A 25,484-nucleotide genomic window follows, 5' to 3' on the forward strand; every position below is an offset into this window, starting at 1 on the left:
GCTTTTTTTTTTTTTATGTCAAAGATTAGCAACAACATGTATTTTTGGTGGATTATTAGTTTTTGCACAGAATCAGATTAAACAAAAAAACTCACATTAGCCACTCGTGTCCCATCCACTCCCATTATAACCACATCTTTTGATCTCTCCGCCATACCGGTATAAAATCATGCATTTTGTGTGTGTGTGTGTGTGTGTGTGTGTGTGTGTGTGTGTGTGTGTGTGTGTGTGTGTGTGTGTGTGTGTGTGTGTGTGTGTGTGTGTGTGTGTGTGTGTGTGTGTGTGTGTGTGTGTGTGTGTGTGTGTGTGTGTGTGTATGGATGTACAGTGTGTGTGTACAGTGTGTGTGTACAGAGACAACAATATACAGTAGATTTGGTTTACAGCAAGTCGCAGTTTTTGCCTCATATCTTTCTTTCTTTCTCTCTCTCTTTTTCTCTCACTCCCTCATTCCCAAACTCATACACACTCGTACATATTAAACCTCCTTATACCTTGTATACCTTGCGAGTGATTGTGTGGGAGAATGAGACAGGAGTAAGTGTGCTCTCATGGCGTTTTGTTTTTCATTTGTGTTGTTTCATGTGTCTTAGAGGTAAACAGATGTATGGTCTTGACCCAGCTTGACCTCGATGTTTTGAATGGTTTGGAACTTCAAAGTCCTTTGATAATTTCTCTTTAGAAAACAGACATACACAGCCATACATACTATCCTTGAAGTAAATAAAAACACCTGGCTGCAAAGCCAAAGCTTCAAATATGTGTAGTTTGGCTGGATGGTCATTTCATTCCTGTGATACGCAACAAGCAGTACGATGAAGAGGAGCTTCTCTGTGGGACAAGAGGTCTCATGCAGCCCGTAACTTCAGTTGCAGGACTCATCCTATGAAACAGAAACACCCTGAGAAGGAGAATCTGGTATGGATCTGAACTGTGCTTGAAAGGAGTCAGCACAAGGATAAAACACTTTTTTGCCAAACATGAGAAGGAGAATCTGATGTGGAGTTTGTGGTGGAGTCTGATCCTTCTTCGTCCGACCCTTCCCCTGAAAGTGGAGAGGACACAGAGGATCCCATCCCGTAGCTGCGCTACATGCCTCTGCACTATCCTATCCGGAGGATCGTGTCCATCATGGCAGTGGGTGGACATCAAAACATTTTCAAATCTGGTTTCCCTCTCACGAGGAAACGCCGCGCTACATTCCTGCTGCCAGAGGTTTGGTTTCAGGGCCCACGCGTTATGCCATCACGAGTGGCATGAATAAGAATTCATGACGTGGAATCCTTCTTTGATTTATTCTTTACCCCTGAGATCATCAGAAGTATTGTCGACATGACACACCTGCATGGGGGACGTTCGGTGGCAAACTGGAGGGATGTTGATGCCACAGATGTTTGAGCAAACATTGGATAGGATAGTGCAGAGGAATGTAGCGCAGCTATAGGATGGGATCCTCTGTGTCCTCTCCACTTTCAGGGGAAGGGTCAGACGAAGAACGATCAGACTCCACCACAAACATCTGATTATTTCTCTAAGCATGGCTTCATGTGGCGGCGCAACAAATATTCTTGTTACTCCTGGGGCAATCTCTGGTGCTATCATCCCCTTTGTTGTGTGATTGAGGAGGGGATCACTAAGCACTTTATTGACCATCAGGCTTTTTTCACCTAAAAGGTTTTGTAGTCCTTCATACATCTCAACCTCATCACCATCATGTTGTTCCTCAGCAGCTCCTCAGCAGCTCCTCAGCAGCTCCTCAGCAGCTCCTCTGCACCTCCTCAACATCCTCATTAAAGGACCTCATCGATTCCTCTGTATCAACGTGGGATTCGGGGCAGAATTGTTCCTTCTTCTCTGCCCCTATCCAATAAATGAACTGTTTGGCAAAAAAGTTTTTTATCCTTGTGCTGACTCCTTTCAAGCACAGTTCAGATCCACACCAGATTCTCCTTCTCAGGGTGTTTCTGTTTCAGAAGATGAGTCCTGCAGCTGAAGTTACGGGCTGCATGAGACCTCTTTTCCCACAGAGAAGCTCCTCTTCATCTTACTACTTGTTGCGTATCACAGGAATGAAATGACCATCCAGCCAAACTACACATATTTGAAGCTTTGGCTTTGCAGCCAGTTGTTTTTATTTACTTCAAGGATAGTATGTATGGCTGTGTATGTCTGTTTGCTAAAGAGACATTATCAAAGGACTTTGAAGTTCCAAACCATTCAAAACATCGAGGTCAAGCTGGGTCAAGATCATACATCTGTTTACCTGAAAGACACATGAAACAACACAAATGAAAAACAAAACGCCATGAGAGCACACTTACTCTTGTCTCATTCTCACACACAATCACTCGCACACACACAAGGTATAAGGAGGTTTAATATGTACGAATGTGTATGAGTTTGGGAATGAGGGAGTGAGAGAAAGAGAGAGAGAGAAAGAAAGAAAGATATGAGGCGAAAACTGCGACTTGCTGTAAACCAAATCTAGTGTATATTGTTGTCTCTGTACACACACACACACACACACACACACACACACACACACACACACACACACACACACACACACACACACACACACACACACACACACACACACACACACACACACACACACACACACACACACACACACACACACACAGTACATCCAGACACACACACACACACACACACACACACACACACACGCACACACACACTGTACACACACACTGTACATCCAGACACACACACACACACACACACACACACACACACACACACACACTGTACACACACACTGTACATCCAGACACACCCACACACACACACACACACACACACACACACACACACACACACACACACACACACACACACACACACACACACACACTGTACATCCAGACACACACACACACACACACACATTTCTCAGCTGATAGCACTCTTCCACATCAATACCAACACACCTATCATATTAGTTTCATACATGTATTCCAATGGCTGTCAGGGCCCCATTATACAACAGGCAAAGAAACCAATAAATGACAAGCATGTAATTCAATGGTAAAATGTCACATCTGGTGATATAGAATAAAAAGGACAAATTGAACTATTTTCCTCCAATATAAAACCCTGAAATTACAAAATGCATGATTTTATACCGGTATGGTGGAGAGATCAAAAGATGTGGTTATAATGGGAGTGGATGGGACACGAGTGGCTAATGTGTGAGTTTTTTTGTTTAATCTGATTCTGTGCAAAAACTAATAATCCACCAAAATAAATGTTGTTGCTAATCTTTGACATATCCAAGACTGTGATAAAAAAAAAAAAACGGATCCCCCAACATTCATTATATGGAAAATAACTGCCTTTTTTTGCATGTTTTTCATAGAAAACGCAAATTCATGTTTTCAAACTGGCAGTTCAAGGGTTAAAATCCTGAACATAATTTAACATTTTGTATTTTTGATCAGGACTGAAGTTGATTGAAAGATTTAACCCCAAAACATTTTAAAAGATATTAATCTGTTGTCATTTTAGAGCAGTTTTTGGAAGTGGACATTTTTGTCCCGAATGACTAATATGTAACTTTTTTGTTCCATCTGATTTTGTGCAAAAACTGATCATGCAAAAAAATCAATTCTGCTGCTAATCTTTGACATATCCAAGACTGTGATAAAAAAAAAAAAAAGCCGACCACCCTTAGCCTATTATATGGAAAATACCTGCCTTTTTGTGCATGTTTTTCATAGAAAACGCAAATTCATGTTTTCAAACTGGCAGTTCAAGGGTTAAAATCCTGAACATAATTTAACATTTGGTATTTTTGATCAGGATGAAGTTGATTGAAAGATTTAACCCCAAAAAGTTTTAAAAAATAATAATCTGTTGTCATTTTAGAGCAGTTTTTGGAAGTGTACATTTTTGTCCCGAATGACTAATATGTAACTTTTTTGTGCAATCTGATTTTGTGCAAAAACTAATAATGCAAAAAAATCTATTTTGCTGCTAATCTTTGACATATCCAAGACTGTTATAAAAAAAAATAACTCATTTTCTCTGTTTTCATCATGAAAAAAAACAGCGGTTTCATGTTTTCAAAATGGCATGTAAAGGGTTAAAATCCTGAAAAGGATTAGATTTTTGGTATTTTCTATTAGGGCCGAAGTTGCTTTAAAGATTGAACCCAAAAAAGTTGTGAAAAAAACCTTTTAATATAATGTTTTTATCAAAGTCTTTTGCAGTGGACATTTTTGTCTCGAATGACTAATTTGCGTAGTCCAATCGAATGATACCGGAGGGTTAAAGATAAGAAAGACATTGTTGACCGAACCAATTGTGCACACAGGATAACATAATTAAATTGACATACAAAGGTAACTTACCCGAGAGTCACCGGTATTCATCCATAGTTCGTCAAACACTAGCTTTCCCAGGTAAGTACCCCACCCTTGATGTTGTCTTAAGACATGATTCGTCTCTGTAGTATATAGTGCCGTGCACATACAGTATATCATCAGGACGTCACTGATGGGGTGCGGCTGCGGAGTGATACGGTGTGTATGCAAGCCCGCATCTAGGACGCATGTATCATGGCTGAAGACCTGTTAAGTAAATAAAGATGCCTCATACAAAGGTCTACGGATACCTTAATACTCTCCATGACCTGCGGCCTACTATATAGCATAAGGGACTATTACATGGTGTCAGAAGTCGGTCCAGTTCGTCATTTTGCCGGAGGTAAACAGATGAAAGTTTTGTTAGCCTAAAGCCTAGCTAACAGGTGCGGTCCCCAGAGAGACTGCGGTCAACTCAGCCGTCTCTCGCATTTGCTTGGTCAAATGAGCAGAGCTTCATGTTGGAGCATTAATAGCATATTTACGGTAATCGCCGAGAAGCGGCGCTGACGGTAGTACAAGTGCTTATGCTATATTTGATCAATCAATCAATGATATTTGATGAGGGATAAAATAATTTCTAGCCATAAGTTCTTAATAAAATTGGTACTGTTGGACTCAGTACTTGTTAGACTACTACCACAAATACAATCAAGTACTTTTACTGTGTACTATTTGAGTAATACTCTGTCAAACTCCCCTCCAGAGCACATAATGCATTTTTTCTGCCCTCTTTGATGAGAAATACAATCATTTTTTGCAACAAGTTCTTAATAAAATCGGTTATGTTGGATTGAGTACTACTTGGACTACTACCAAGAGTACAATCAAGTACTTTTACTGTGTACTTTTTGAGTTATACTCGTTTAAACTCCTGTCCTGAGTACACAAATTAATGTATTCTGCTATCTTTGATGAGAGATAAAATGATTTAGTGCAATAAAATTGGTACTGTTGCATTCAGTACTACTTGGACTAGTAGCACAAGTACAATCAAGTACTTTTACTGTGTACTGTTTGAGTAATCCCCTGTCAAACTCCCCTCCAGAGTACAATAATACATGTTTTCTGCCATCTTTGATGAGAGATAAAAGGATTTTTTACAATAGGTTCTTAATGAAATTGGTACTGTTGGATTCAGTACTACTTGGACTACTACCAAAAGTACGATCAAGTAAAATATAGCATAAACACTTGTACTACCGTCAGCGCCGCTTCTCGGCGATTACCGTAAATATGCTATTAATCGCGCACTCAAAAATGAAGTGCTGCTCATTTGACCAAGCAAATGCGAGAGACGGCTGAGTTGACCGCAGTCCAGAGAGCGGGAGTCGCAATTTTTTTGGAAGAAAGAAAAAGAGAGATGGATCGATTCGAATTACCATCTCCACTGGTACTCACTGGCAACTTGTGAGAAAACTGGCGACGATGGGAACAACGCTTCCAAATCTACATGACCGCGAGGGGCCATACTGCTGCATGCACTATAGGAGAGGAGTCTCTTGAAGTTTACAACATGCTAGACATCGCACATGGTGAAGATGAAGGTGAAGAAGAAGATGAACAGACTGTTAAAGAAGAATATAGTGTTTGAGAGACATCAGTTTTGGGCACATCCTATGTCAGGTAACACCTAGGGTGACCAGGTCCCAACAAACCAAATGTGGGACAAGGAGTATGTTTGTGTGGGACAATGTGGGACACCCTCTCAACAGCACCCTGCATCTTCCTAATTCAACTAGTGTATTACCTGTAAAAGTAGGGACAACATAAATTAATAGATAAAATAAAACCATAAGTACAAATCAAAACTGGCCAGGAGGGAACAAAAACATAGTAATACATCAAATAAAATGGCTTTCAGTTTTGTCCATCACAGCTCTCCATGGACGCTGCTTTTGTACTACCACATGACGTTTTCTTTGCTATATCAGAGTGTGGAAAAATGGTCGGCGCTCGCTTGTTACCACAGTCATTTGACCGGTATGATTGGGAGTGTTGCACTGTATGGTAAACACTGGTTATTTCTGCTGCTGTTACCTTGTCTGAGTGGCCATAATTGTTTGGTTTGAGTAGGAATGTCTCTCCATAGAGTGGGATGTCTCTTTTGAGCGACACGTTTCTTATGATAATCGCATTCTCTGTGTCTTTTGACGTCGTATTCACCGCCATGTGAAATTTAAAAAATACTCTTGCAAAGATTGCAAAAAACTGTCTCTGAGAGTCGCTCTGCACTGGCTTCACCCACGGGTAAGTGTCTTCTCAGTCTTTGTTGTATGTGCATCTTCTTTTCTTCTTAGCTGTAGTTTCAGTTTGCTCCATTTTCCATAACCTGCTGCGTCGCCTGCGATATTGACTGACTTTCGTTGTTGTTGTTTGGAGGGGCGGCAGGGGGGTGTGTGTGAGTGAGTTACTCTCATTGGTCAACACTAGACCAGCACCCGCCTTGTGTTACAGTTTGATTGACAGCAAACACACCCCCGTGATGATAGCCCCGTGGATAAATCTGATTGTATAGAAAAGCGTTTTAGCCTATCAAAATGAAATATGCGGGACATCGTCTCAATTTGCGGGACGCACCAAAAGTCGTGCACATCGGGACATCTGGTCACCCTAGCAACACCACGATTGTGAAATATGTGACAGAGCTCAAGCAAAAGGGAAAGGATTGTGAATTTTATACCACAGAAAATGACATGATCAGAGACAAGATTGTGTTTAGTATGAATGACCAGAGACTGAAAGAGAGACTTTTAAGAGAACCTAATCTCACATTAGAAAGGGCCATAGACACCTGCAGAGCTGCTGAGACGACCAAAGTTCAAATGAATGCAGCAGCCCAGGAGATGTCAGTACTTGCAGTGCACAAGAATAGTCGACAAGGACAAAAGACACGCACACCGCCTATACAACGTACACAAGACATTGGACAAAGACATGAAACATGCAAACAATGTGGTAAATCACACCAGCCAAGACAGTGTCCAGCATACGGAGTATCCTGCCATAATTGTGGAAAACAGAATCACTATGCAAAAATGTGTAGGTCAGCTAAAGCCCAACATCACAAGACAGTACATGGTGTTTAATGTAGACACCCTATATATTGGGAGAGTGAACATTGATCAGCTAAAGTCTAAAGCTGACAAGTCGTGGCATTTTAATGTAAATGTTGACTGCATGTGTGTGAAGTTTAAGTTGGACACAGGAGCAGAGGCCAACGTCTTGCCACTGAAAGTATTCACAGCGATGACCCGAAAAGCCAGACGTGAAAGAAGAACACACCTCAAACTACAGCCTACAAAGACAGTGCTGGTGGAATATGGAGGGATGAGATTGAAGCCGGAAGGGGTGGTAACACTCAAATGCTCCACTCCCAAAACACAGGCAAGTCTGACTTTTTATGTTTCCAGGCACTCATCCATTCCCATATTAGGAAACGAGGCATGTGAAGAACTGCGCGTGGTGAAAAGAGTGGACATTGACTCAATAGAAGTGAAACATCCCACAACAAGAGAGAGGCTCATAGCTCAGCACCCAACTGTCTTTGAGGGTTTAGGTGAGTTTGCTGGAGAATATGACATCCACACTGACCCCAAGGCCACACCTGTCATACATGGCTGTAGGAAAATATCACTAGCAGTAATGGACAGACTGAGAGACACTCTCGATGACTTGTTACAAGCTGATGTTATTGTACAGGTAACAGCCTACACTATGGGTTAAGAAAAAAAAAGACAGAAAAAAGTTACGGGTTTGCTTGGATCCCAGTGACTTAAACAAAGCTATACTCAGGCAGCAGTACTCCATTCCAACGACCGATGAAGTTCTGTGCAAACTAGCTGGTAAGAAACTTTTCACAGCGCTGGATGAAAAAGATGGATATTGGCAAATAAAGCTAGATAAAGAGTCATCACTACTGTGCACATTTAACACACCATGGGGGAGATACCGCTTTAAACGTCTTCCATTTGGGATCAAGTCAGCAAGTGAGGTTTTCCAGTAACGCAACTGTGAGACATTTGGAGATATCCAAGGCATCCACATCATTGCAGATGACATGATAATTGCTGCATCGTTAGAAAAAGAACACGATGAGATATTACAGAAAGTGATAGCCAGAGTAAAGGAGGCTAATGTGAAGTTCAATGAAGACAAGATACAGTACAAGGTGAGCAGTGTCAACTACATGGGCCATACTGTCACTTCAGAGGGTGTTAAAGCAGACAAGGCTAAGATCAAGGCTATCACAGGCATGCCAACACCAACCGACAAAACAGGCCTACAGTGATTACTGGGCATGGTAAAATACCTAGCTCAGTACATCCCAGGTGAGGCCACCATTTCAGCACCACTGAGACAGTTGTTGAGAAAAGACAGTGTGTGGCTGTGGCAGCACGAACATGATGAAGCAGTCAAAAAACTGAAAGATGCTCTCATTACAGCTCCTGTACTCAGTTATTTTGACCCAAAGAAACAGCTCATCATACAGGCAGATGCATGCAAAGATGGTTTGGGGGCATGTCTAATGCACAAGGGTCACCCAATTGCCTATGCATCAAGAGCACTAACACAAACAGAAAATAGCTATGCTCAAATAGAAAGGGAACGGTTAGCAATTGTCTTCTCTGTTAAGAGGTTCCATCAGTACGTGTTCAAATGGAAAGTGGATGTGCAGTCAGACCACAAACCTCTGGAAAGCATTCTGAGAAGGCCGCTTGGAGCAGCTCCTTCCAGACTCCAACGGATGCTCCTCCAGCTGCAGCGATATGACTTGAATGTCATCTATACACCATGTAAAGACCTACTGATTGCAGACACACTCTCACAAGCTGTCACACATGATGAACATTCAACAGTTGATGACATCACAGATGAGAAAGTTGCCTATGCTCTGGAGCCAACAGATGCTTTGAGCAGTGAGATGCTGCAAAAGCTGCTGCAGGAAACACACAGACAGGGCTGGCCACGACACAGAAAACAAGTACACACTAAACTGGTTCAATACTGGCCTATCAGACATAATCTGTCAGTAATAGATGAGATAATGTTTGCAGGTGACAGGATAATCCTCCCGAGCTCGATGAGAAGTGACATGCTGCAAACATTACATCTGGCTCATCAAGGAATGCAGCGGACAAAAGCACTTGCCAGAAGGCACTGGTACTGGCCAGGTATGTCAAGAGAGATAGAAAAAATGGTCGAGAATTGTGGGACATGTCAGCAGTTCCAGCCTAGAAACCAGAGGGAGCCTCTGATATCACACTACATTCCTGAGCTTCCTTGGCTCAAAATAGGGGCTGACATCTTTGAAATAAAAGGACAATCATTCCTATTGATGGTCGACTACCTGTCAAAATATCCTGAGGTGCTTAACATTAACGACAAGACATCACACACTGTCATTAAGAAAATGAAATTCTCCAGGATAAGAATACCAAAAGAGATAGTGTGTGACCATGTCCCATTCGCGAGTCAAGAAAGGAGGAACTTTGCAGAATCATGGCTAGGCTATGCACAGCCCAATGGTCTGGCGGAAAGGAACGTACAAACTGTTAAACATGTTCTTAAAAAAGCACAACTAACAAACACAGACCCTCATCTTGCCCTGCTCATCCTGAGAAACACACCTGTAACAGGCATGCAATACTCACCCGCACAAATGCTCATGGGGAGAGTGCTAAGGAGCACCTTACCGAGCTCCACCGTGGTGATTCAGCCTGCTGTGCCTAAGGATGTTCACTTGGCTCTCGAGAATCTACAGAGGAGGCAGCAGCAGTATTATGAGAGAGGAGCGAGAACTGAACTGAACAGGGTTGGCGCCCAGCTTTGGTCACTGCACAGAGAAAAGAGCCACGTTCCTATGATGTTGTCACATCTTCAGGTCAGCACTACAGGCGCAACAGGAGACATTTGAGGAAAACACCACACGACGCCCAAATGGACCCTGACTTACCTGAAGACAATCAACTATGCACGCCAGATGCAGACACATCAGAGACTGTTGAATGTGAAATGTCATCACCGCAGAACACACGAAGAACCAGATGTGGCCGACTTACTCGACCACCTGAGAGATACAAAGATTTCCTAATTAGTTCAGGCTAAAGGTTTTTTTTTTTTTGTTCGGCGTCGGGCCGAACCACGCCCCTTAGCTATGATATAATGAGCATATACCACGGCCTGTCGTGAGCTATTGCTTAAACCTACCATAGCCAATAACAAATACATGTAACGTATTTTATTTTTGTTGTTCATTCATACCTTATTTTACTATTTTATTTATGCATATTTTTTTATCTCCCCAGTTTCAAACGATATGTCTGGTTTACTGTCCTATACATTCGAATGATTTCAAACCTGTTTTATCCCAATAATGATAAAAGAGTGCCTTGGAAATATGTGTTTACATAAATTGTGATCAGAACGTTTTAGACCCACTGAGATAACTTAGACTAAAGTGAACTATCTAAACACTCGGTCCTTTACCTGACTGAGCTGTAGTTATCAGCCTCTCAGTCTGACTGGAGAGGACTCTCCCTCCACATTATTGTAGAAACATATTCTTCTAATATCCGTTAGAGCAGCTAGCAACAGATGCTAATAACAACAGCGCTGGTACCGGTGCACCCTCCCTTTCTCCCTGGCTTGCTCCCACGCTCACTCGCACTTTGGCTGTGTGCTGCGGGGGCCAGATAAGCCAACATCCCCCGTTTTCATCACTTACAGCGCCCATCTTACAGGGCAAATGAAAAGTGTAACCGGGATGAAAAGGGTGTTACATTTACTTAATTATGAATGTTGTTACATCAAGGCCGAAAATTAGGATGAGCGCCAACGGTCAAAACTTTTTTTTTTTCTCCCAGAGCTGTCAGCGCAGCGCCTCCACAGATCTGGCGCCCTAGGCAAACATCTATAACGCCAGTGCGACGGGCCGGCCCTGGTCTCAGGTTACGCTGTAGGAAGTGTAGGTACAACGCTACATTTCCCGCCCCGCCACAGTCATACAGTAGGCTACGGTGAGCGGCAAGAAACATTTCCTCAGGCATCGAAAAGCGGAACCGAAATTCACATGTCTAAATGATGCCGTTGGAATCGAAATGTTGGAACTGGTTCCGAACCGGAACCGGTTCTCGGTACCCAACCCTACTCAGGGACGCTCGAAACCAGGGACGCGGGAAGTCAGTCAGAGTTCCAGCAACCCATCGCCGGCCCGCAACGCCTGCCGAATGATCCGTCGGCTAAGCCGCCGACATCGCGGGGATCATTTTTGGGTGAAGTTCGGCCCGCAGGAGGAGCCGGAGGATCAGGACCTCAGTGGTGGAGATGGGGGAACAGGATGACGAGGTGCCATTAATGTTCACCCTCCCGAGGGGCCAGGTAGCCACGTTCCCGGAGGGGGAAGACGACGAGGACGCTTCGTTGTCCGGTACTTTCGGTTCCGGCGGCCAGGAGGGTCCAGCACACAGGTCTGTCATGACCCTGGCGGCGGAGCGTGTGGGCTTACCGCTCCCCCCACCGCTGCCACCGAGGCCTGTAAGCCGCCTTCGGCATGGGTTTTACGGCCTGGTGCATCCGGCGCAGCCGGCCTTCGTCTCGCCCCCGTTGCCAGATATCTGGCAGTGTGTGGAGGCGACGTGGCGGCGGCCATTGAAAACGAAGGCCCCAATAGTAGCCATGGCGGGTATCATCAGGGGGCAGGGCATTGGAATATTTGGACAAAATGTTCAGGCTCGGAGCACAGATGGTGGCTGCGGCCAATAATCTTGGCGTGTTGGGTGTCTCCCTGATTACCCCTCAGGCAGACGCCCCCGCCCTCCCGCCTCAGGACGGGTGCGATTATCGGACCATTTCAATTCGTTCAGATGAATAATCTAATCCATGGAGTGGCCACCGCAGCGGGGCGGGTGATGTCCTTGGCCACCAGGGGCGGACTGGCCATCTGTAGAATCTGGAGAACCACAGAACGGTCGTCAAGGGCCGTTGACGGCCGGCCCTTTAAAAAAAAAAAGTTTAACGTCATAATTGAAGTTGCACTGACGGCCGACAGAGGGCGACAGCAGCCGCTAATGCAGTTGTGTTGTTCTTATCTGTCAAATAATCACACACGAAGAAGAAAAAGACCAGCCATACGAAGAGAAGGGATTAGACGCCGCGGCAGACAGGGAGAATGAAAAAACATGGATTAAAATCAAAGAAAAGAAAAAGGTGGGGCTGAGAAGGTAAGAGAAAAAAAGGTGAAGTCACTCGCAGGTGAAGCATATAAATGTCGCAAATTGACAAGCCTTTTTGGCAGCAGCGCTGCCACAAGCACTATGAGCACCAGCTTAGAACAATTGCCTGGGTTCATGATGAGGGACAGAGTTGAGCTGGTGGAAGAACCAGCTCAACTGGCACATACAAGTGCAGGGCAAGAGCAAGAGGTGGGTGAGAATTATCCCTTGAACTAAGCCTGGCTTCTCCTGGAGGCAAAGGGAAGCCAGGCTTCCCCTGTTTTTTCGGATTAGGCCTATAGTTATAATTTTAATAAATAAATAAAAACACTTCGTTTAGTTTCAGTAATTATTCTGTGCTGTGTGTTGCTGCCGGCCCATCTCTCCCCCATTCTCATTGAGTATTTTACAAAGAGTGAAACAGCGCCCCTCTAGATGTTATGGTGAAACAGTAGATTACTCTCTGTTGCAAGAGGAGGCTAGCCGAAATTGGCTTCCCTTGGTCAAAAAAAATGGAGGTATTGACCAATCAGATGAGGCTCACATCATGCCCCTGCCAACCTGTGATTGGTCAGGGCCATGCCAAGGCCAATCCAGAGGCGGCTGGCTTCCCTTGCCTCACAATCCAATCAAATCACATCAACTTTAGTTCATACTGTAACTGTCATCACCGCCCATAGAAAGTAGCAAGCAACTGAAGCAAGTGCAATTATGGAAGGTGGAGATTTAATAATTAAATAATTTTACTAAACTTCCGCTACAGCAGCAACTAAAAATTAAATCTGATGACAGGCCAATGCCCAAACTGGAGCTGTGTACAGAGAGGAAAAAAGGAGCGAATCGGACGTAAAACTTTAAATAATAAACAGCAGATTTCTAACATTTTACATTTCATGTGGCCGGACTGATGGGTCAGTTTCCAGGGCTGAATTTTAGTCCCAGTCCACCCCTGTTGGCCACAGTGGCGTCGCGTCACGTATGGCTAGGACTCACCGCCCTATCCAAGAAGGACCGAGAGGATCTCCTTGGAGGGGCACTTCGGGTCGATATCCTCGGTCATCCAACACTTCAGCCACCTAGAGGAAAAGAGAGTGCAGTTTAGCCGCATGCTACCGCTGGCTCTTCCTCAGGCGCTGCAGCGCGCTCCTCCACGGGCTTCCCTTCATAGGCCAATAATATATTACATATCAAGTAATAATAATATATATATCTATATATATATATAATAATAATATATGTTGTATGGCTTTTTTTTGATGACACATTTAAATCAATATAATATAATATTAGTAAATCTGTTATTTTGTCTATTTTTCTTACAGTAAACAACATGAAATTAAGGAAAAGCCCAAGGTGAGACTGTGTCAGGCCAAACAGACATGTGGTCAGGAAACCGTGTGATGTGACGAGAAGATAAAAAGTCTGGAGCGAGAGCTGTCCTTGTGTTCCCATTCAGTAGCAAAGGTACAAAGGTTGTTTTTTTAGGGGGTTACATTACTCTCTCTCTTCTCTTGATCGCCCTCTCTCTCTTCTCTTAATCACCCTCTCACTCTTCTATCACACTCTCTCTCTCTCTTCTCTTGAACATTCATCATCATCGGTGTGTGTCTGTGTGTGAGAGAGAGAGTCAGTGTGTGTTTGTGTCTGTGTGTGAGAGAGAGTGTTTGTGTGTGTGTGTGTGTGTGTGTGTGTGCGTCTGTCTGTCTGTCTGTCTGTCTGTCTGTCTGTCTGTCTGTCTGTCTGTCTGTCTGTCTGTGAGAGAGAGAGAAAGAGTGTGTGTCTGTGTGTGTGAGAGAGAAAGAGTGTGTGTCTGTTTGTGAGAGTGTGTGTGTGTGCTAGGGGTTTCACAACTACCAATATTTACTAGTCGACACGTTTTTCAAAATAGCAGTCGACTAGTCGTTACGTCATAATAAAGACACACAAAGAGAGGTGTACAACTGTATTTTATATTGGAACTCATACAGTAACATTAAACACTGCATTTTAATTTGTGTTACATGGCTGAGTAAATAATAAACAGTAACTGGACTCACCAAAATCGACAGCAAAAAACTCTTGTTTACATAAATGCCACGTAAATCCAGTGCGCAACAGCGCATTGCGCAACACTTTATTCGCTGTCCTCCACGATAACGTCCACCTTTCCATATTTTTGGTTTGGTTTGAACACCAACGCATCGACATCTGAGGGAAGGAGGCTTGACCGCTTTCGGGTGACAGTGTTGCCTGCCAGGGAAAGAAAACCCTCTCACTCAGGGTGCTTGTGGCTGGAATAGCCAGGTAGCTCCTCGAAAGCGGGGGAAGCGGTGCACGTTTTCTGCCCACCACTCCAGTGGATTATCCATTGTGGGGATACGCGGTGTCCGCTGGCAGTAATCCCGTAGCTCATCATCCGCATCACTGTTGACCCGTGTTTTCTTGCTGTTCGTTTGTCTCTGTTCAGTGCTGACACTGGTCCGTTGCTCACTGGTCCTAGCATTACTGCTAGTGCTAGCTGTCGGCAGCGGGTGTTTCATCTTCAGATGGTTGCACATAGCAGATGCATTTGTATTGTACTTCAGTACATCTGTACACAACTGACACTTCACTGTGGAGTTGGTTACATCTTTGTTGAAGTGCTGCCATACATAAGAATGTCGGACGTGTTTTGGAGCATTTTGCAGCACCTCGTTTACCTCAATTTTTTTCTCGACTAGGGCCTACAGCGCCGACTAGTGGTAAAGGTAGTTGACTAGTCGATTAGTTGGTGAAACCCCTAGTGTGTGAGAGAGTGTGTGTGTGTGTGTGTGTGTGTGTGTGTGTGTGTGTGTGTGTGTGTGTGTGTGTGTGTGTGTGTGTGTGTGTGTGTGTGTGTGTGTGTGTGTGTGTGTGTGTGTGTGTGTGTGTGTGTGTGTGTGTGTGTGTGTGTGTGTGTGTGTGTGTGTGTGTGTGTGTGTGTGTGTGTGTGTGTGCGAGAGAGTGTTTGTGTGTGTGTTGTGTGAGAGAGAGAGAGAGAGTGTCAGTGTGTGTGTGAGAGAGAGAGTGTGTGTGTGTGTGTGTGTGTGTGTGTGTGTGTGTGTGTGTGTGTGTTAGGGGTTTCACCAACTAATCGACTAGTCGACTAGTCGACTACCTTTACCACTAGTCGGCGCTGTAGGCCCTAGTCAACTAGTCGTGAAAAAAATGGAGGTAAACGAGGTGCTGCAAAATGCTACAAAATACGTCCGACATTCTTATGTATGGCAGCACTTCAACGAAGATGTAACCAACTCCACAGTGAAGTGTCAGTTGTGTACAGCTGTACTGAAGTACAATACAAATGCATCTGCTATGCGCAACTATCTGAAGATGAAACACCCGCTGCCGACAGCTAGCACTAGCAGTAATGCTAGCACCAGTGAGCAACGGACCGGCGTCAGCACTGAACAGAGGCAAACGAACAGCAAGAAAACACGGGTCTACAGTGATGCGGATGATGAGCTACGGGATTACTGCCAGCGGACACCGCATATCCCCACAATGGATAATCCACTGGAGTGGTGGGCAGAAAACGTGCACCGCTTCCCCCGCTTTCGAGGAGCTACCTGGCTATTCCAGCCACAAGCACCCCGAGTGAGAGGGTTTTTTCCCTGGCAGGCAACACTGTCACCCGAAAGCGGTCAAGCCTCCTTCCCTCAGATGTCGATGCGTTGGTGTTCCAACCAAAAATATGGAAAGGTGGACGTTATCGTGGAGGACAGCAAATAAAGTGTTGCGCACTGGATTTACGTGGCATTTATGTAAACAAGAGTTTTCTGCTGTCGATTTTGATGAGTCCAGTTACTGTTTGTTATTTACTCAGCCATGTAACACAAATGAAAATGCAGTGCTTAATGTTACTGTATGAGTTCCAATATAAAATACAGTTGTACACCTCTCTTTGTGTGTGTGTGTGTGTGTGTGTGTGTGTGTGTGTGTGTGTGTGTGTGTGTGTGTGTGTGTGTGTGTGTGTGTGTGTGTGTGTGTGTGTGTGTGTGTGTATAGAGGTGTGTGTGTAGAGGTGTGTGTGTAGAGGTGTGTGTGGTTAAAAGTTAAAACACATCAGCCACACCGCTCTTTAGCCTTTCTGATGATTCTGAAGGTAAACACAGTGAAGGCAGTGCGTGAAAGGCGGTGCGTGAAAGGCACTGCACGCTTGTCTTCTCAGAGGCTGAGTTAACCCTCCCGCTGCCTCCTGGTGCTGCAGAGATTTCATGAAGTGAAGGAGGTCCTGCCAACACTGGCAGGACAGAAGACGAGACGCCCGTTCTAAGCCGTGTCCCTCACTCCTCACATCCCAAGCTGCATCCCCAAAAAGTTTATTATGTTGTTACATCGTTTCAGATGTTATGTTTCAGTTGTGCTCTTGATAAGCCATTAAAACAGTAAAAACATGTTCAGTTTCCTTTTGCTTTTTGTGTCTCCTGTACACCAAAACATACCCATCTGTGATGGAAAAAGAAAGTAATCCAAAAGTAATCTAAAAGTAATCTGATTACGTTTTTTAAGACACGTAACTGTAACTGTATTCGGATTACTTTCAGAGCCATGTAATCAGTAATCAGTAACTGATTACATTTACAAACTAACCCTCCCAACCCTGAAAGTACTATAGTGGAATGCTGTAAACAGCATTCGCACTAAAAAAGGTCCGTGTACGTTTTGTTAGTTTGAAAATACCAGCCTTTTTTCGTTTTAAATCAAAAACGGGAAACCAAAACCGTTTTCTGAATCAAAAAAGGGATAACAAGAAGACCTAATTTAAAAAAAAAGGTCCGGTTTTGGTTTTTGATAACAACTTCATTCAATGTTCCGTTTTGTATTGAAGAATGAAGAAAAGCAGTCCGGTGGACCGGAAGTTAAAGAACATATTTCAAAATAAAAGACACGTGGATATAATGGCAATGCTGTAAAAGAACCAGAAGTCTGACGACCCTTGGCCCCCCTGCTTCCGGGAACTCATGCTGACGAGGATACGTTTATTTCTGCATTCACATGCAGATATGCGTTTATAGAGATTAATACAAGTGTGCAAGCTCTGTGCATAACTTTATTTCACTGTTTTCCGGTTTGTACTGTGTCGGCAAATCCAGTGTCCAGCTTGTCACTGTGTGACAACCATTGAACAACGTCATGTTTGTTGCATACCTGCAAGATTTACCTGTGACAAATGTCAGCGATGTGAACAGAACTGTCCTCCTACTTTCACCTGCATGTAGCTGACGCTCAAAGGTCCCTTACTATTGTTTTGTCCTTTTTTGAAGAGTGTTTAATGTATGCTTGAACTTTTTTTTATTTTGTAAAAATGATAAGAGTTGTCTTTCCGGAAGTCATGTGACTCCTTGCCCCGGATGTTTATATTGTGTTTGGGAAAGAGTAAAAGGGCGGTAAAAGTGTCAACGATGTGATAACGTAATTCTACTGCTGGTCTACTAGGCAAACACGTTTTCACGGTGTTTCATGATTGTACAAAGAAGAGAATAAACCTGATTGTGGACATCAGTTCGATGCATAAAGGTATTTCAAGACCAGAGTAGTTACAGTGAAAACGTAACCTAATCCATCCGAACGAGGTATTCGATCCTGCTGAAAGCTACAGGCTAAAGAGGTGAGACGCTGTTCTCAATCCTGCTGCAAGCTACAGGCTAAAGTGTGGGAAGCTATTCGATTCTGCTGCAAGCTACAGGCTATGGATCAACAGACAGCTGGTATTGAGTAGCCTCGCATGGATTATATCCTTCATAGTCCATCCAGTAACACCAATACTTCAATACTCAGCAGTCGAACTTTTCCAACTGCGATTCCACCTGTCAGAGCCCCCACCGGCATTGCATCACCTGGATATCGCTCACCATGCTCGCCGGAAATACATCCACCGCGGATCCCGTCGGAGCTTCAACTTCGATGACACAAAACCAATTTGATCCTTCTGTTCCTCAAATCCCTGTCCCGCAAGAAGATCCACCGGACGGTCTAATGACCACGGCTCGCTAGCAAACCTGGCCAGGTGTGCTAGTGCTGGCGTCAAACCTGACAGAAACGATCTCACCATCGGGCTATTCAACATCCGCTCGCTCAACAACAAGGGACTTTTACTTCATGATCTACTGGAAGATCGTAAGTTTGATTTTCTATGTCTGACTGAGACGTAGCAACAGCCCAATGACTTTTCGCAGCTTAATCAAACTATCCCACCTGGATTTGTTTACACCAGCAAATCCCGTCTCTCTGGCAGGGGTGGCGGTCTCGCGATACTTTATAACGAGAAGTGGAAAGTATCTGAACTGACAGTTCCTGTGAATACTTCCTTATAGTCCATTGCTCTGCAAATCAATGGGCCAATTCCAACAATTCTTGCCACTGTCTATCGTCCACCCAAGGCCAATAAGGACTTTTTAAATGAACTCTCTGCTTTTTTTACTTCCCTATCTTCTCTCTCCCCTAATATAATAGTACTGAGTTGGGATGTCCCGATCACCTTTTTTTGCTCCCGATCCGATTCCGATCATTTGATTTTGACAATTTTGCCGATTCCGATTTTTCCCGATCCGATCTTTATGCAATGCATTAAGAGAAAAAAAAGAAAAAAAGCATTCAAGTTGTCCCTTAAGGTTATTTTTTTAATTTAAATTGGATATTCTATCCAACATGGATATAGCTTCTTTTTTTCACAGCAGCATTGGTTCAGTTCAGTTGTGCAGCATTGGATCAAAACAAAATCAAGCTTGTCAGTACTCGTTAGCTTACTGCTACAATTGGACACTGCGCCCTGCCCACTCTGTTGCCAGATTTGAGAGAAATAAGCAACCAGGTCTATGAAAACAAGCCCCAAAGAAGCAACACATACATGATGTTGTGTAATTTGAAACCAAAACTAAGGCCTCAGGATGACTTTAAGACTTGAACATGGTCATTTTTGTTTTGTAACATTGAATACAAAAAAAAAAAAAAGTATTTATTAAATTTTAAAAAATCCCGATCCCGATTTTTTTCTCCCGATTCCGATCTTTTGAAAATCACGTGATCGGCTCCGATCCCCGATCACGTGATCGGATCGGGACATCTCTAGTACTGGGTGATTTTAATATTCACATGGACAATGTCAACAATAATCTCACAAAAGACTTTACATCATGCCTGGACAGTTTTGGATTACAGCAATATATTGACTTTCCCACACACTCAAAAGGACATATACTTGATCTGATCTGCTGCTCTGGTGTAACTCCTCTGAACTGCTCTGCATTCGATTTGCCCATTTCTGACCACAAGTTTGTAACCTTCCATGTCAAGTTAACATTACCCAAAGCAAATATTTCACGATCCATCTCATTCCGTAACGTTAAGAATATCAGCACGCCTGCTTTTTCTATTGGAATTAACAACCTCCCCTGCAAAGACTACCTATCCACCACCGATGAGCTGGTCTCCCATTACAATGATGAACTCCATAACCTTTTAAACATACATGCACCTCTGAAAATCTGTCTCTTTCACCCGCTCTGCCCCCTGGTATACACCCGAGTTACGCCAGCTCAAAGCTAAAGGTTGTCGTCTTGAACGTCTATATACTAAAACCGGCCTTGTAGTTCATAAAGACATGTACAACAGCCACATACTCGCCTATAAGGATGCTCTTTCCTCCGCTAAATCAGCATACTATGCCAACTTAATTAGGTTAGGTGAAGGAAACACCAGAACCCTGTTCTCTACAGTCAACAGCATTCTGCAACCACCGGCCTCTCTTGCACCCCACCTGCATTCAACTTCTCAATGTAACACCTTCATGACCTTTTTCAATGCCAAAATCAAAAATATTCACCAGCAACTGACCTCCTCTAGCTATACATCACTTCACTCAACTCCGTATGCTCCCCTCTCCTCCCCACTATCCAGCTTCGAACTTCCCACTGTCGCTGAAATATCAAATCTCATTCGTAAATCCAAATCATCCACCTGCCAGCTTGACCCCCTTCCTACCCACCTAGTTAAAGCATATCTACCTTCTCTCTCCGCTTTAATTATCGACATAATTATAATAATAATAATAATAATGGATTACATTTTTTATTAGAGCGCTTTTACAGGTGCTCAAAGCGCTTTACAAATACACATTACACATATTAGACATGTAAGAGTCATTACTGTGGACATTACCCACAGGAGCAAATGCGGGTAAAGTGTCTTGCCCAAGGACACAACGGCCTGACGCAGTGGCGGCCTTAATTCACTCCTTCCTTACCTCTGGTCTCGTCCCCTCATCCCTCAAAACAGGTGCAATAACCCCTATTCTCAAGAAACCAGGTGCGGACCCCAACAACTTGAATAATGAAAATACGCAATCCAATTCCACTGCTACGCGGATGACACCCAGCTCTATTTCTCCACCAAACCCACTTCCACTCTCCCCCCCACTGCCCTTTCTGACTGCTTACTGGAAATCAAATCCTGGTTCTCATCCAACTTTTTAAAACTAAACAATGATAAAACTGAGTTTCTCTTAGTTGGCTCCAAGTCCACTCCAAATTTTTCCTCACTATTGACAATTCCACAGTCCCACCCTCCCCCCAAGTTAAGAGTCTGGGTGTCATCCTTGACAGCACCTTATCATTTGAAGCTCACATCAACAACATCACTCGATCTGCCTACTTCCACCTCCGCAATATTAACCGCCTCCGCCCGTCACTTACACCCAACAGCACCGCCATCCTCATCCACGCCCTCGTTACGTCCCGTATTGATTATTGCAACTCCATCCTCTCTGGTCTTCCTCACAAATCCCTGCGTAAGCTTCAACTAGTCCAAAACTCAGCCGCCCGCAGGGCCGTGGGAAGTAGGGGTGCTGAGGGTGCTGCAGCACCCCCTAATGGAGGATAGGGAATCTGCACGTCCACAAGATTAAATGGAAATATAATACAAAAAAACGAATTTTCAGCCCTGATGTAACAACATTCATAATTAAGTAAAGATAACACCCTTTTCACCCCGGTTACAGTTTCCATTTGCCCTGTATGATGAAAGTGGGGGATGTTGGCTTATCAGGCGCCCGCAGCTCACACACAGTACAGATATCAGCTGTCTGGACAGGACTGATAGCCAGACAGACTGAGAGGCTCAGTGAGGTAAAGGACTGACTGTTTAGATAGTTCACTTTAGTCTAAGTTATCTCAGAGGGTCTCAAACGGTTTGTTAACAATTTATGTAAACAAATATTTCCAAGGCACAGCTTTATAATTATTGGGATAAATAAAAACAGGTTTGAAATCATTCCAGTGCATACTATAGGACAGTAAACCAGAAATATTGTTTAAATCTGGAGAGATTAAAGAATATGCATAAATAAATAAATGTTAACTGGTCAAATAAGAAATAAATGAACAACAAAAATAAAATAAATTACATTTACTTGTTATTGGCTATGTTAGGTTATTGGTTATGTCCACATACTTATTTGATTATTAAAATGTAAACCGATCTTTTCAATATGGGTGTTTAGAGTTGTACCCCTTAGATCTAGTCTCTGGCAATTCAGCTCAAAGTGCACCAGATTGAAGCATTTTACTTTATAATGTTGAAAAAAAATCTTCCCCCCACAGCACCCCCCATTTGAAACATGTTCCCACGGCTATGGCCGCCCGTATCATTACCAGAACTCCTTCCATTAATCATATCACTCCGGTTCTCCAACAACTCCATTGGCTGCCCGTTAAATACTGCATAGATTTTAAAGTGTTGCTCCTCACCTTCAAGGCCCTTCACACTCTTGCACCTCCATATCTCTCTGAACTCCTTCACACCTACACTCCCTCTCGTGCCCTCCGATCCTCCTCTGCCTTCCTACTCACTGTACCTTCTGCCCGCCTGACCACCATGGGGTCAAGAGCCTTCAGCCACTCAGCACCCCTTCTCTGGAACTCTCTCCCACAAGACATCCGCAATATGGACTCACTATCAACCTTCAAATCCAGCCTGAAAACACACCTTTTTAAACTGGCATATTCAATATCTTAATAGTTTTTCTAAACTGATTGTTGTTTTTAAGTATTTGTTTTTAAGTCTTGTATTACTGTGTGATCTTCTTTGTTGCTTGTTTTTAATTATGCTCTGTAAGGTGTCCTTGAGAGCTTTGAAAGGCGCCCATAAATAAAATGCATTATTATTATTATTAAAGAGGCTAAAGACGTGAGACGCTGTCGCTGTTCCCCATCCTGCTGCAAGCAACAGGCTAAAGAGGTCAGACGCCGATCTCAATCCTCCTGCAAGCAACAGGCGTATCGTGCGCGAAGCTGCGCTTCATCGTACGGTGTGCTGCGTATCCCGTGCGCACGACAGGCTTCATCAGACGGTGTGCTGTAGGGCTGAACGATATATCGTGTCATGGCGATAACCGCGATATGCGCATGCGCGATATTCACACCGCAGGGATGTGCGGTTTTAGTCATTTCTTTTTTTAAATGCTAACACACTTTAGCACAGAATTCAAAATAAAGATACTGTTACGTGCCAGGCAGGCTGTACTTGTGTGGTTTTCTTTCCCTCCTGTGTTTCTCTCTTTTCCCTTTCTTCTGCACAGCTAATCAGCAGCTGATCGGAATCTGCCTGTGCACCTGAATCTGATGGCTGATTGGATCTCCTCACCTTCAGCTGGCCTATCAGCAGCCAGGGCCAACCATAAAGGAGGCACCCAGGAAGTCTTCTCTCTCTCACTCTGCAGATAGGCTGTTCTACCTGCAAAAGTACGTAGCAGGGGGGGCGAAATCTGCCCTTGAAGGTAGCTTCTACAGAAAAGATGAGGAGGCCTATGAACAAGCATGGGATAGGCTGAATGCCAGATTCGGCCATTCCTTTGTTGTGCAGCGAGCCTTCAGAGAGAAACTCAACGGACGGCCAAAGATTGGGGGAAAGGAGTATCTCAAGTTGAGAAAATGTAGTGATTTCCTTCAAACATGCAGCAACGACGCTATGCCTCACGTTAAGGGCCTACAAGTTCTTAACGACTGTGAAGAGAATCAGAAGATGCTAACCAAACTTCCTGATTGGTTCACATCAAGGTGGAACCGTTATGTCACAGAACAGCTGGATTTAGGCAATGATTATCCAAGCTTCGCAGAGTTTGCCAGGTTCATATCAAAGGAGGCCCGTATAGCATGCAACCCAGTGTCATCACTATATGCTCGGAAACCCTCAGCAGAAATGCCTGTAAGAGAAGCAAAAGGGCCAAAAGCAAACACATTTGTCACCGACGTGGGGGCTTCAGACACACCTTGCATTGTGGCTAAAACCAACGTAGAAGAAACCAAGTCAGAAGATGCAGAGGAAGTGAATGAAATGAGCATGCTAACACAAAACACAACTGAGTGTTTTTGCTGTGGAGAAAATCATTCCATATTCAAATGCCAAAGGCTACTGGAATTGACTGTGGAGGAAAAGAGAACATGCATACAAGAAAATAGGCTGTGTTTTGCATGCCTGAGAAAGGGACATGTCTCCAGAGACTACAAGAACAGAGCCATTATGCAAAAGGGTCATCCGACTCCTTTGCATGAAGAGCGTTCCTTAGCGGACAAACCCTACACACACAGCAGGTTTGAAGGAAATACATCCTCACTATCATGTTGTGTGTAGGGGTGCACCGAATGGGAAATTCTTGGCCGAAACCGATACCGAAAATAGGAAACAGTTGGCCGAAAACCGAATGCCGAAAGGCCGAAAATGATTAATAGAAATATATATAATGTATACATTTTTTACCAATGTTGTTCAGCTGCCTGATTATGGAAAAAGACATGATTATGGCAAAACTTAACTTAAATAATAATCACTATTATGGGTCCATAAAACATTTATTCAGCACTTTTGAATGCATACAGTACATTAATTCCAAGTCAAGTCCATTTTATTTTCTCTGTAGGATAACTACAACAAAGTGCATTCAGAACAAAGCCAAGGTGCTTTAAAACTGCATAAACATCTAGGCCAGTAGGCCTACACCAAAATAGTGTAAATAAAGACTGTAACAGCCAGGCCTTCAACAACAACAAATGCACCTATAAGTGCATGCATACAAATGTGCAAACTGGATAAATCCACATGAATGTAACTTTTTACAAATGGAATTACAATTGAATTTCAAGAATCTGTAAATAAGGCTGTCTGTCCTCATAAGCAAAGTAGTAAACATTGTATAAAGATACATAAAGTGAAAACTGGATACAAAATCCACAATCAATTACAAATTAAATTACAATTTCAAGAATCTGCAAATAAGGTGGCCTGTCCTCATGAGCAATGTAAACAACATTGTATCATTTAGATACCGAAAGTACAATATATTGAACACTGTGCTGCTGTCATTTCCCCCTAATGATAACCTGAGATGGTGAATTATAACTCACAATGAAAATTGTTCAGGAAAGTGGGTATAGAGTAGACATGTAGAACTAGATAAGCTTATGGTAAGCCAGCCTTGTCTACTTATTAAGGAAAAGTGGGAGGTTCTTTTTAATGAACAGTAGCTTCTCTGCTTTATCATCCATTGTCTGTTCCTCTTCTCATGAAGCACATGAGAGGCAGCGCTGAACAGTCTCTCGCTGTCAGTGCTTGTGATTTGATCTTACTCCGCATATTTGTCCGGGTGTTTAGATTTCAAGTGGTGGAGTAATCCCGAAGTGGTGAAAGTCTTTGCAGTTACACCCCCTCGAGAAATGTCAGCTGAACACGTTTTACAAATCGCAATCCGCGCCTCTTTCTCTGATATTTTTAAATATCTCCAAGCGGCAGACATGTTGGCTGTGAGCCAGCCGCGAGCATGGTCGCGCGCCGTGCTTGTCGCCGCGTTTTGATTACATCATCACAACAACACGTTAGCTTACCAACGTAACCC

At 43.6% G+C, this 25,484-nt stretch overlaps 1 protein-coding gene across 6 annotated transcripts in view; it reads right to left on the bottom strand.

The window, feature by feature from the left end:
• The window catches only part of LOC307039002 (N-acetyllactosaminide alpha-1,3-galactosyltransferase-like), a 65,284-nt gene that overhangs the window by 7,183 nt on the left and 32,617 nt on the right, over positions 1-25,484 (bottom strand). Inside the window, exons 1-3 of one of the 6 annotated variants that reach the window (XM_079680716.1) lie at positions 21,292-21,617; positions 13,595-13,677; positions 4,377-4,595 (exon numbers count right to left, since the gene is read on the bottom strand). The gene's annotated coding sequence lies outside the window, so the exon portion shown is untranslated. Of the gene's footprint in view, positions 1-4,376; positions 4,840-5,789; positions 7,912-13,594; positions 13,678-21,291; positions 21,618-25,484 lie in introns of those variants that run through there. The other 5 variants (XM_079680714.1, XM_079680719.1, XM_079680717.1 and 2 more) reach the window with 5 other exon arrangements.

This window comes from Notothenia rossii (genome assembly GCF_949606895.1).
Source record: "Notothenia rossii genome assembly, chromosome: 5".
Lineage (NCBI taxonomy): Eukaryota > Metazoa > Chordata > Actinopteri > Perciformes > Nototheniidae > Notothenia > Notothenia rossii.